Genomic DNA, 12,620 nt, shown 5'->3' on the forward strand with positions numbered 1-12,620 from the left:
ACCTTCCGGTTGAGCCTTTGGGAATTCTATCGAAACCAAAAGAAAACCCGGTGTTTGATCTTAAACCCCTTCCCAATGTAGTCAAGTATGCTTATTTAGACGAAAAGAAAGTATATCATGTTATTATCAATGCTAACCTTTCAGGATATGAAGAAGAGCGATTATTGGAAGTCCTTCGTAAACACTGAGGCGCTATTGGCTATACCCTTGATGATCTTAAGGGGACTAGTCCATCTATTTGTTAGCATACTATCAATCTTGAGCCTGATGCTAAACGGTTGTTGATCATCAACGACGGTTGAACCCAAATATGAAGGATGTTGTGAGGACCGAAATCCTCAAGCTTCTAGCCGCAGGTATTATCTACCTTGTAGCTGATAGTAAGTGGGTAAGTCCGGTACATTGTGTTCCCAAGAAAGGAGGTACGACTGTGGTTCCTAATGATAAGAATGAACTAATACCTCAAATAATAATTATTCGATATAGAATGTGTATTGATTACAGGAAGCTGAACAAAGCAACCAAGAAGGACCACTACCCGCTGCCGTTCGTCGACCAAATGCTTGAAATGTTATCCAAAAACACTCACTTTTGCTATCTTGATGGGTATTCTGGCTTCTCTCAAATTCATGTTAACACTGCCGATCAAGAGAAGACCACTTTTACTTGTCCTTTTGGTACTTAAGCTTATAGACGTATGCCCTTTGGTTTATGCAATGCTCCTGCTACTTTTCAAAGGTGTATGTCTGCTATCTTTCATGGTTTTTGTGAGGAAATTGTGGAGGTCTTTATGGACGATTTCTCCGTCTATGGAACCTCTTTTGACCATTTTCTCCACAACATTAATAAAGTTTTGCAGAGATGTGAGGAAACGAACTTGGTACTCAACTGGGAGAAGTGACACTTCATGGTCAATGAGGGGATTGTTCTTGGCCACAATATTTCTGAAAGGGGAATCGAGGTGGACAGGGCAAAGGTCGAAGCAATCAAGAGGATGCCTTATCCAAAGGACATCAAAGGTATTCATAGTTTCCTCGATCATGCTGATTTCTATAGAAGATTTATTAAAGACTTTTCTAAGACTTCAAAACCACTTACTAATATTCTCCAGAAGGATATTCCTTTTGTGTTTGATGAAGATTGTAAGGAAGCCTTCGAAGTTCTTAAGAAAGCTTTGATAACCGCCCCTATAGTCCAACCACCTGATTGGAATTTGCCTTTTGAAATCATGTGTGATGCTAGTGATTTTGCTATTGGAGCTGTGTTAGGACAACGGGTTGATAAGAAATTGAATGTTATACATTATGCTAGCAAAACCCTTGATAGTGCTCAAAAGAATTACGCTACTACTGAGAAAGAGTTTTTAGCGGTAGTGTTTGCTTGTGATAAGTTTAGACCTTACATTGTTGATTCTAAAGTTATCATTCATACTGATCATGCTGCTATTAAGTATCTTACGGAAAAGAAGGATGCCAAACCAAGGCTTATCAGATGGGTGCTTCTTCTTCAAGAATTTGATTTGTAGATTGTTGATAGGAAGGGAGCAGGCAACCTTTCCAGGATGGAGGACATACCACATGATCCTATTCCGGTCAACGATAGTTGAACAATTAGCTGTTTTGAGGGTAAAATCTAATTCTGATCCATGGTATGCAGATTGTGCTAACTTTATTGTTGCAAAGTTGTTGCCTCCAGGTTTAACATTCCAGCAGAGGAAGAAATTCTTCCACGACTTGAGGTATTACTTTTGGGATGACCCACATATTTTTAGTGAAGGTGTGGATGGGATCGTGAGGAGACGCATACCGGAGCATGAGCAGAAGGATATCTTGAGACAATGTCATAGCAGTCCTTATGGAGGACATCATGCCGGTGAGAGGACCGCACACAAGGTTCTCCAGTCATGTTTTTATTGGCCTACTCTCTTTAAAGACGCTAGGAATTATGTTTTATCTTGTGATAAGTGCCAGTGAGTTGGTAATATTAGTAGGAGAAATGAGATGCCTATGAATTATTCTCTAGTCATTGAGCCTTTTGATTGCTGGGGTTTTGATTTTATGGGTCCTTTTCCTCCTTCACACAAGTACACTCACATCTTTGTGGCTGTTGATTATGTGACCAACTTGGTTGAAGCAATCCCCACTGAAAGTGATGATCACAAGACATCTTTGAAAATGCTCAAGGATGTAATCTTCCATAGGTTTGGTGTACCTAGGTACCTCATGACCGACGGAGGATCACATTTTACACATGGTGCTTTTAGAAAAGCTCTAGCCAAATATGATGTCAATCATAGAATTGCTTCACCTTACCACCCTCAAACAAGTGGGCAAGTTGAGCTCACAAATAGAGAGATCAAGTTGATCTTGCACAAGACAGTGAACAGTTCTAGAAAGGACTGGTCCAAAAAGTTAGGAGATGCCTTGTGGGCATATAGAACTGCTTACAAAAATCCCATGGGAATGTCTCCGTATAAGATGGTCTATGGCAAGGCATGCCATCTACCTTTAGAGTTAGAGCACAAAGCTTTTTGGGCTGTTAGAGAGCTTAATGTTGACCCAAAGCTTGCTGGGGAAAAGCGCCTCATGAACTTGACTTCTCTAGATGAGTGGATAAGTGAAGCTTACGAGAGTGCAAAAATGTTCAAAGAAAAGGTAAAGGAGTGGCATCACAAGAGAATTTTGAAACGTGAATTTAATATTGGTGATAAAGTTTTGTTGTATAGATCACGTTTCAGGTTTTATCCAAGTAAATTACTTTCCAAGTGGGAAGGACCGTACCATATCGAAGAAGTCTACCGCTCCAGTGCAATCAAGATTAACAATTTTGAAGGCACCAAACCACATGTTGTGAATGGGCAAAGACTCAAGCATTATATGGCTGGAGACCCCATCAATGTAGAGGTGGATGCGATAGAGGTAGCTACTCATGGAGAACATATTGCAATACTGTGTCAGACACCAGCAGAAGCAGAACAAGAATAGGTATTAAATACGTTAAGGAAACTTCACGAACATCAATAAAAGTTCCATATTATGTGTTTTTGCAAAATTAGAAAAATTCCAAGCCGAAGTGGAGCTGGAGAGGAGCTCCAGGGGCTCCAGGCGCCCTGGTGGCGTGGGCTACCTCCTGGCCACGCCACGAGGCCGTCTGGACCACCCGGAGTCCATCTTCGACCCCACTTTGGCTTGTTACCTTCCTTTCAGTGCATAAATTTTTGTTGTATATTCTCCCGGATCGTCCCGGTTTTGTATATTGCGATTCCGTGTGTTTTCTATTTTGGTCTTTTTCTGCCAGGCTAAGAAGCTATTGTTCGAGATGTCTTCTTGCGACTCAAGCGGGGAAGACTACACGGGTCATCGTCTCCGTCGTGTCCAGCAAGATATCAACCAAGGGAAGTTCACTGGATGGGCTACTAATGAAGAAATTGCCGCAAGACCAGCAGAGATGGAGCGCTCCGTGAGAGAGTAAGTCAAGATGGTCACCATCCAGCAAAAAGGAGATCCTTCAGTACGAGGATCCAGCTCCAACAACCCCATCCTCGTGGTGTTTATTAACCCCGAACATGATCTTTCTCTAAACCTTTCAGGAACTGTCCCTCCAATGGAAGTTCCACATGTGTCATCTGCTATATCCGAAGCTCACATAATCACTGACCAATTGTGTGAAGACTTCTGTGTGCTTAAAGTACAGGTGGCCATACGGGAAGCTGAAAATCAAACCCTTCAGCGCATAATAGCGGACTTGAAGAACAACAAGTAGGATGAAGAGTGAATCTTCATGGGTAATGGCATTCCCTTAGCTTGTTCCAAGCTTGGGGAGTGCCCGGTATTTTTATCTTTATCCTTTATCTTTTATGGTCAAGTCTAGTGTCGTATCATGTTTAGGGAAGTTATCTTATGAAATAGGTGTTTGCATTGAGGTCTATCACTCCTTTGTGGAGAGTCTTCTATCTGTGAGTGTGAAGTTATCTATGATGGAATTTAATGAGAAGTCTATTGGTTTCTTCGCTGCACCTGGTATTCTCTTCATGCAATCGACCTTACATGTTGATTCTTATGGGAGTATTGATCTTATATATCAGGTATGGCTTTAAAAACTTCATTTAATCTTGGAAAACATAGCATTGGTCATAACAACAAGCATGAGTTTTTCTAGTAGCGACATAGCCAAAACCTTTATGTTCTTATGCTTGAAGTGTTATGCTGACTAGGAAGACAACTTGATGTTTCATGCCAATTCTTTATGTTAAACTTTACATTGTTTTGCATCCAAGTCAACATCATTTGTCTGCTCTCAAAAGCCTTTGCTAGCCAACCCTTGTACTAAGCGGGAATACTGGTTCTGCATCCATACCTTGAAACCTCAACCTTCCCAAGAGTCCACCATACCTTCCCTATATGTGGTATTTCACCGCCACTCCTAAAGTATATTACTCATGTGCTATCTTTAAACCTTCAAAATATTATTCCCTGTTTTGTGCCTCTGTTTTAGCTCATGAGGAAGTAGTATATAATCCATGATCTTCTCATATTGGACAAGTTGTATCCTGGGTTTGCATGTCTAATCTGCGAACCCCTAATACAAGGAGGGGCTAGCATGAGTGCGCCAAGCTCGTAAAAGATAATAAGAACAAACAAAACCTCCTTCACGCTTTGTTCATGAGAAATCAGAAAACTTTGGTAGTGATAAACAAAGGAGACTAAGGGGATGTGATCGTCCCCACTTTGGGAGCCGTTCCTCAAAACTTGTCCAGCATGAGAAGTATTGGACTATCTGCTAGCATTCGTTGACGAATTATGCACCTCCCAAAAGCTTGTTTTACAATCTTATTGATTTCAAAATCTCTAAAATCTCTAGCACATGAGTTTTCCCTACTTCCCTCTGCGAAGGGCTAATCTTTTACTTTTATGTTGAGTCAGTAAACCTTCTTCTTTCTATCCTATAAAGAGTAGACACCTTATGTTGACAAAGATGCATGCATTTATATTGCTTCATTCAGAATTGTCGTATCACAACTTTGTTGACATTATCATTAAGATGAGTAAGTTGTTTGTTAAGCCTAGCTAAAGCAAACATCTTCCTTTGTGTTAGGATTTTCACTTCTTGACTAATAACATGTTCTTTCAAAAGCTTCAATTGATCTCATCAAAATATAAGAGGAAGAGCATAAGTTAAAAGTTATTAGTTGTTCTTTGACCAACTACATGTTTGCCATGGTTTGATGAGTTTCCTTGGCCCTACTTTTGATTGTAATTGATACTACTCTTTCATATGGGCCTTATGAGTTGAGGTTGCTGTTGAGGATGGTTGAGTTTAGTAGATAAATTATGATGCTTCTTGTCCGTATTCTTATTTATCGACACTTCACTCTCTAAACTCGTGGACAGGTTTACCGAGCTCAGTATTCGCTTGGGGACAAGCAGGTCTAAGCTTGGGGGAGTTGATACGTCCGAAATGCATCACTATTTTGTATCATAATTTGTTTCTATTCATTGATATATTTCACAATATGATGCTATTCTTATAGTGTTTTGGCTTATTTTATACAGTTTACAACTTTCCGGTGCCAAAACAGCAGACGCAGGATTCATCGGAGAAAATAGCATGAAGAGTTGCCAAATCAGAACATCTCGTATTGAGCTAAAATTTACGGGGAAGGAGTTTCCGAACAAATCATGAAGACAGGCCGAAGAAGGGTCGGAGGGGGGCCACCAGGCACCCAGGCGACCTGGTGACGCGGCCTACCTCCTGGCCGCGCATGGAGGCCGCCTGGGTGGTGGGTCCCGCCTTCGGTGCTCTCCTTTGTCCTATATGACCCTTGTGACCTAAAAATTCAAAGGAGAGAAGAGTTTTCGCAGTTCAGCCGCCGCTCCGCGGCGGAAACCTACACAGAAGAAAATACCTTTACGGTGGGCAGATTCCGCCATGAAACTTCTCCCGGAAGGGTAGATCGTCCTCATCGTCATCACCATCATCACGGGCGTCATCGAGATCATCATCACCATCACCCTCAACACCAGCACCATCTCCATCTTCACCCATCTCACTTTACCATTGCAATCGGAGTTGTACCTTGCACTATTCATCCCCTTTACTATACCGGTGTTGATTCCTCTTTTGTGGTAAATGCTATTGAGTATTGTTGGAGAATTATTGTTATGACCAGATTGTTCATCATATTTTAATACCCTCTAATCATGATCTCTTTTATGTCTAGTGAATAGTTCCTTTAGTTCTTGAGGACATGGGAGAAGTCTAGTTGCTAGTAGTCATATGATGTTGAAGTAATATGTCTTGATTGATATTTAAGTTATGGTGTTATTCTTCTAGTGGTGTTATGTGAACGTCGACTACATAACACTTCGCCTTTTTAAGGACCTAGGGGAATGCATCGTGTATAAAGAATGCTTATGGTGGGTTGCCGGAGTGACAGAAATCTGAACCCCAGTTCGCATGCTTTTGCACGAGGGAGTGTTGGATCCTAAAGTTTATTGCTATAGTTAGGCTTTGCCTTAATTTCTCTCTTGTATTTGCGGATGCTTGCAAGGGGTTTAACCATAAGAGTGTACTTGTCTTATCCTAGATGGTTCACTAACAAAGATCCACCCACATAACACTTATCAATACAAAACATAGTACTAGACGGAATATGGCGAAAGCACTTGACTATCTTTCCCGTATGTCCTCAGGAACGCCTTAGTATTTATAAGTTTAGTCTCCTGGCTTATCCTTTGTGATCAAAAGGATTGGGCCACTTGCTGCACCTCAGCACCATTTACTTTCCTTGCATTTATTTCCTTGTTGCTTAAACTAGAAAACTAATAAAAAGTTACCTTTTGGTGCTTGTTGTTATTCCTTGCTCAAGATCGCTCGTCAGTACCTTCTGCTCCTCGTTGGGTTTGACACTCTTACTTATCTAAAAGTATACGATAGATCCCCTACACTTTTGGGTCATCGGATGGTGGGCCCAAATTTCGACGAATGGCTGAAGGCCATGAAATCCGAGACAGGATCCATGTATGAAAACAAAGTGTAGACTTTGGAAGAACTACTTGATGGTCGTAAGGCTATTAAGTAGAAGTGGATTTTTAAAAGGAAGACAGACGATGATGGTGAATGTCATCGTTAAGAAAGCTTGACTTGTCGCAAAGATGTTTCCAACAAGTTCAAGGAGTTGACTACGATGAGACATTCTCACCCGTATCGATGCTAAAGTCTGTTGGAATTATGTTAGCAGTTGCAACATTTTTCAATTATGAAATCTTGCACATGGATGTAAAAAACATTGTTTCCTCAACGGTTTCCATGAGGAAAGGTTGTATGTGATACAACCAAAAGGTTTTGTCGATCCTAAGGATGCTAACAAGTATGCAAGCTCCATCGTTCCTTCTATGGACTAGAGAAAGCAACTCGGAGTTGGAATATACGCTTAGCTAAGATGATCAAAGTTTTTGGGTTTATACAAAGTTTATAAGAAACTTGTATTTCTAACAAAGTGAGTGGGAGCACTATAGAATTTCTGATGAGTATATGTGGTTGACATATTGTTGATCGGAAATGATGTAGAATTTCTGGAAAGCATATAAGGTTGTTTGAAAAGTGTTTTTCAAAGGAGAACCAGGATTGAACTACTTGGACATTGAGCATTAAGATCTATAGAGATAGATCAAAACGCCTGATATAACTTTGAATGAATACATATCGTGGCAAGATTTTGAAGGAGTTCAAAATAGATCAGCCAAAGAAGGAGTTCTTGGCTGTGTTTTTAGGTGTGAAATTTTGAGTAAGACTCAAAGCTCGACCATGAGAGAAGAAAGAGAAAGGACGAAGGTCGTCCCCTATGCTTTAGCCGTAGGCTCTAGAGTATGCCATGGACGAAAGAGAAAGGACGAATGTCGTCCCCTACCTAATGTGTGTCTTTCCATGAGTCTGTCAAGGGGTATAAGGAGTGATCCAAGATTGAATCACTGAACAACGGTCAAAGTTATCCTTAGTAACTAATTGACTAAGGATTTTTTCTCGATTATGGAGGTGACAAAAGAGTTCGTCGTAAAGGGTTACGTCGATGCAAGCTTTAACACTAATCCGGATAACTCTGACTAGTAAACCGGATTTGTATAGTGCAGAAGTGGTTTGGAATAGTTCCAAATGGCGCGTGGTAGCAGCATCTACATGATGACATAGAGATTCGTAAAGCACACACGGATCTGAAAGGTTCAGACCCGTTGACTAAAAACCTCTCTCACAAGCAAGACATGATCAAACCCCAGGAATGTATGGGTGTTAGATTCATTACAATCGCATAGTGATGTGAACTAGATTATTGACTCTAGTGCAAGTGGGAGACTGTTGGAAATATGCCCTAGAGGAAATAATAAATTGGTTATTATTATATTTCCTTGTTCATGATAAGTGTTTATTAGCCATGTTATAATTGTATTGATTGGAAACTCAACTACATGTGTGGATACATAGACAACAAACTATCCCTAGTGAGCCTCTGAAGGACTACCTCGTTGATCAAAGATGGTAAAGGTGTCCTGGCCATAGACATGAGATTCCGTTTGATAAGGGGATCATATCATTAGGAGAATGATGTGATGGACAAGACCCTAACTATGAAGGTGGCATATGATCGTGTCGGTTTATTGCTACTGTTTTCTGCATGTCAAAGTATTTGTTCCTATGACCATGAGATCATGCAACTCCCCGACACCGGAGGAATACCTTGTGTGTATCAAACGTCGCAACATAACTGGGTGACTATGAAGGTGCTCTACAGGTATCTCCGAAGGTGTCTGTTGGATTGATGTGGATCAAGACTGGGATTTGTCACTCCGTATGACGGAGAGGTATCTCGGGGCCCACTCGGTAATACAACATCACAACAAGCCTTGCAAGCAATGTGGCTAAGGAGTTAGTTATGTGATCTTGTATTACGGAATGAGTAAAGAGACTTTTCAGTAACGAGATTGAACTAGGTATGGAGATGCCGACGATCGCATCTCGGGCAAGTAACATACCGAAGGACAAAGGGAACAACATACGGGATTAACTGAATCCTTGAGATAGAGGTTCGACCGATAAAGATCTTCGTAGAATATGTAGGAGCCAATATGGGCATCCAGGTCCCGCTATTGGTTATTGAGCATAGAGTGTCTCAGGTCATGTCTACATAGTTCTCGAACTCGCAGGTTCTACACACTTATGGTTCGGTGACGTTTCGGTGTAGTTGAGTTATGTATGTTAATAACCGAAGGTTGTTTGGAGTCTCGGATTAGATCACAGACGTCATGAGGAGCTCCGAAATGGTCCGGTGGTAAAGATTGATATATAGGAAAGTGGGTTTCGAACTCTAGAAAAGTTTCGGGCATTTCCGGTAGTGTACCGGGAGTGATGAATGGGTTCTGGGGGTCCACCAGGTGGGCCCACCCACCCTAAAGTGTCTCATGGGATGTGGGAGGAAGTGGACCAGCCCCTAGTGGGCTGGCCGAAACCCCCACTAAATCCCAATGCGGCTAGGAGGTGGGAAGGAAAGAAACCCAAGTGGGGAAGGGAGGAATCCTACTAGGAGTAGGATTGGAGGTGGACTCTTCCACCTCCTCCACTTCGGCCGAACCCTTTGAGGGTTTTGTGGCTGCCTCCTCCCCTCCCTCCCTCCTATATATACTAGAGAATTTGAGGGCATCCCTAACCCTAATAAGCCACGTGCTGCCCACTTTCTCTCTCTAGGTCGTTTTCTCCTCTAGATTAGTTCAGTAGAGCTTGGTGAAGCCGTGCTGGATTAGTTCACCACCACCACCACCATGCCATTGTGCTAAAGAACTCATCTACCTTTCCACCCCTCTTGCCGGATCAAGAAGGCCTAAATCGTCATCGAGTTGTACGTGTGCTGAACGCAGAGGTGTCGTCCGTTCGACACTAGATCGGGAAGGATCGTGATGAGATCGCGGGACGGATTGTGATGAGATCGTGGGACGGATCGTGATTGGATCGCGAAGACGTACGACTACATCAACCTCGTTATATACGCTTCCGCTTAGTGATCTACAAGGGTATGTAGATGCACTCTCCCCTCTTGTAGATGGTAATCACCACGGATAGATCTTGTGTGTGTGTAGGAAATATTTTGTTTCCCATGCGACGTTCCCCAACACCCCAACGTACCCTGGCGAAAGCCTTTTTGGGGGTTGCACCGATGCTATTTTTGTCTTGGAGGCGAGCAAGTTTTCAGTCGTGCCCCCAGGTTTCGGCCCCAAGACGCCAACCTTTTCAAAATCTTCTTTCCCGCTGCCAAAAAGATGCCACAAGTTCGGCGATCATCATCCCACAAGTACGCTGGCGAGGCTCCTGACAAGTACGCCGGCGGTGAGTAGTTGTATTGGGTGTTGAGGCCGGCGCTGAACGCGGGTGAGGGAGTACGCGGGTCATGGCCGAAGCCGATGGGGAGGAACGTTGCGGCGCGCCATGCGGGAAGGTAGTGTTGGGATTAAAGGCGTCATGCGCGTCACCGTCGTAGTAGCCAAGCGAGGGCACGTACCCCTAGGGCGGCATCAGTGGCGAGAGGTTTGTCGGCGACGCAACGCCATGGTGACCCCTCCATGCGGCCGGCGGGTTGCGGTCAGGCAGATTCATCATCTCCGCGCGGGACGCCTCTTCCTTATCATCCGCCGCCGTCGCGTCCCTGATCTTCTTGGCGTCGAGCCTCCTTCGTTGGTCTATTGTGACGGCCTCCCGGCGCTGGACATCCGTCCTCTACTCGGCGTTCGAAACGCCTGTTGGCCTAGTCATCAGCTTCCTCGGCTTCCTCTCCTTTGGCTGGCTGGAGTCGGTGACGGTGGCAGGGCGAGGGAAGGTGTAGTTCTTCTTCGGTGGCATGGCGGCCGTATGGCAGGAGCGGGAGAAGAATGGCGGGAGGAGGCGGGGAAATGGAGGGAAAGGGAGGAGGAAGGGGGAGAAAACGACGGGAATAGGCCCGAGTGCCGCCGATAGAGCGGGCCCGCTTGGCTTTTCGCTTCGACCGGCGCTCCCACGCGCCCCTGGGGTTGGGTTCGGCTCGGGTTCGCAGGCTGTTATTTTGGTCCAAACCGGCGCTAAACGAGGAGTTGAGAGCGCGACTGGGCCGGTTTTGCACCGCCTACTCTAAGAAAAGGCGTCCTAGGGGCTGTTGGGAGGGTGGCGAGTGGAGATGCTCTAAGAGAGCCTTCTCAAACAAATTACTTTTCTCATGACTTCAAATGGCCTTTGAAGCCATCTCAATTCCCTGCAGAAACTAATTTTGGTACACTGTTTAGGTTGTTAATGAATAAAAGTTAGCCCTTTTTTAGGGCTACAGTTTGCCAAAAAACTTCTACAAATGCTAAATAGTTCAAATATAAAAGTTGGTAAGGATTTTTGTGAGTAAATCCGTTCGACTCTGATGCTTAAACAATTATTTCAAAATGATATGTAGGAAAGACCAACCAGACTATTTTTAAGATTTTCAGGTTAGAAAGCAAATCTAGTGTAAATGTGTATTGTGATTTTCCTGATAAAAATGAAGATACTGCATACACACACCAACCAGCTATAACTGCATATAGATCTCAAAAAACTAAGAGCTATAAATGCATATTGTTGGAAATCAACCATGCTATGCTATGCTAAGGTAACCACTAAGAACAAGTATAACAAGGTGATGTAAGCGGGCTATCAGGATTTATATATTATGTTTTTTGGGGTTAAGAGAGAGAAGAGAAGAGAAGCGGGTCATAGATTTACTGTCGGGTTGTACCATGGGCTCTAATAAGCTATGTAAGAGTAAAAGATGAGACATATCCTTAGAGCCAACTACTATAAATGTCGGCTATTACATTAGCCAGCAAACTACAGCATAGCTGAGACAGTTAGAGCATCTTCAATGGATGCGCGAAAAATCACGCGCTCGCTTAAACCCGCTGTTTTGGCACGCGAGCGGCCTCGCGGCGCGTTCCAGCGGACGAGCAAAACGGTGGCACGCTAAAAAAATCGCGCGCGTGGGGAAAAGCGATAGCCTGCGCTCCAATTTTGACACGCGTCGGCCAGCGCATGCTATAAATCCCGCGTCGCGGCCGCGCTCTCCAACCGCCACATTCCCTCTAGAGTTTTCTCCCCGCACTTCACCGCCGTCGTGCTTTCTCCCCGCGCTCGCCATCGCGCCTCCCCCTGCCTCTGCAAGCGCCTTGTCGCCGCCACACCCCGGAGCAACTCCGCAGGCTTGGCATGTTCGAGACCACCCATGAGGCCGCTGGCGCGTACGGCACGGCGGTGTGGCGCCTCACGCGGCCTCAGACGCAGATGAACTTCCATAGCGTGTTCACGTGTCAGCAGGCGCAGTATCTCGCGCTTCCCCCATGTTTGGTCACCGAGGAGGACCGGCGCGTCCAGCGGAATCTGGAGCGCCACCTCGTGATTGTCGACATGGACGAGTCCGTGATGATGGAGTGCTGTTAGCGCTTCTCGGAGGATGTCGCCGCCGAGAACAAGTTCTAGACGGGAAGGAGGGCGGAGCGAGCGGCGCGTCGCCAGGACATGCAGCGTCGCAAGGCACTGGCGATTTTTCATATAGGCAATCCAGACTCAACTTGGGACTCAACCGA

This window comes from Hordeum vulgare, chromosome 6H (genome assembly GCF_904849725.1).
Source record: "Hordeum vulgare subsp. vulgare chromosome 6H, MorexV3_pseudomolecules_assembly, whole genome shotgun sequence".
NCBI classification, from domain to species: Eukaryota; Viridiplantae; Streptophyta; class Magnoliopsida; order Poales; family Poaceae; genus Hordeum; species Hordeum vulgare.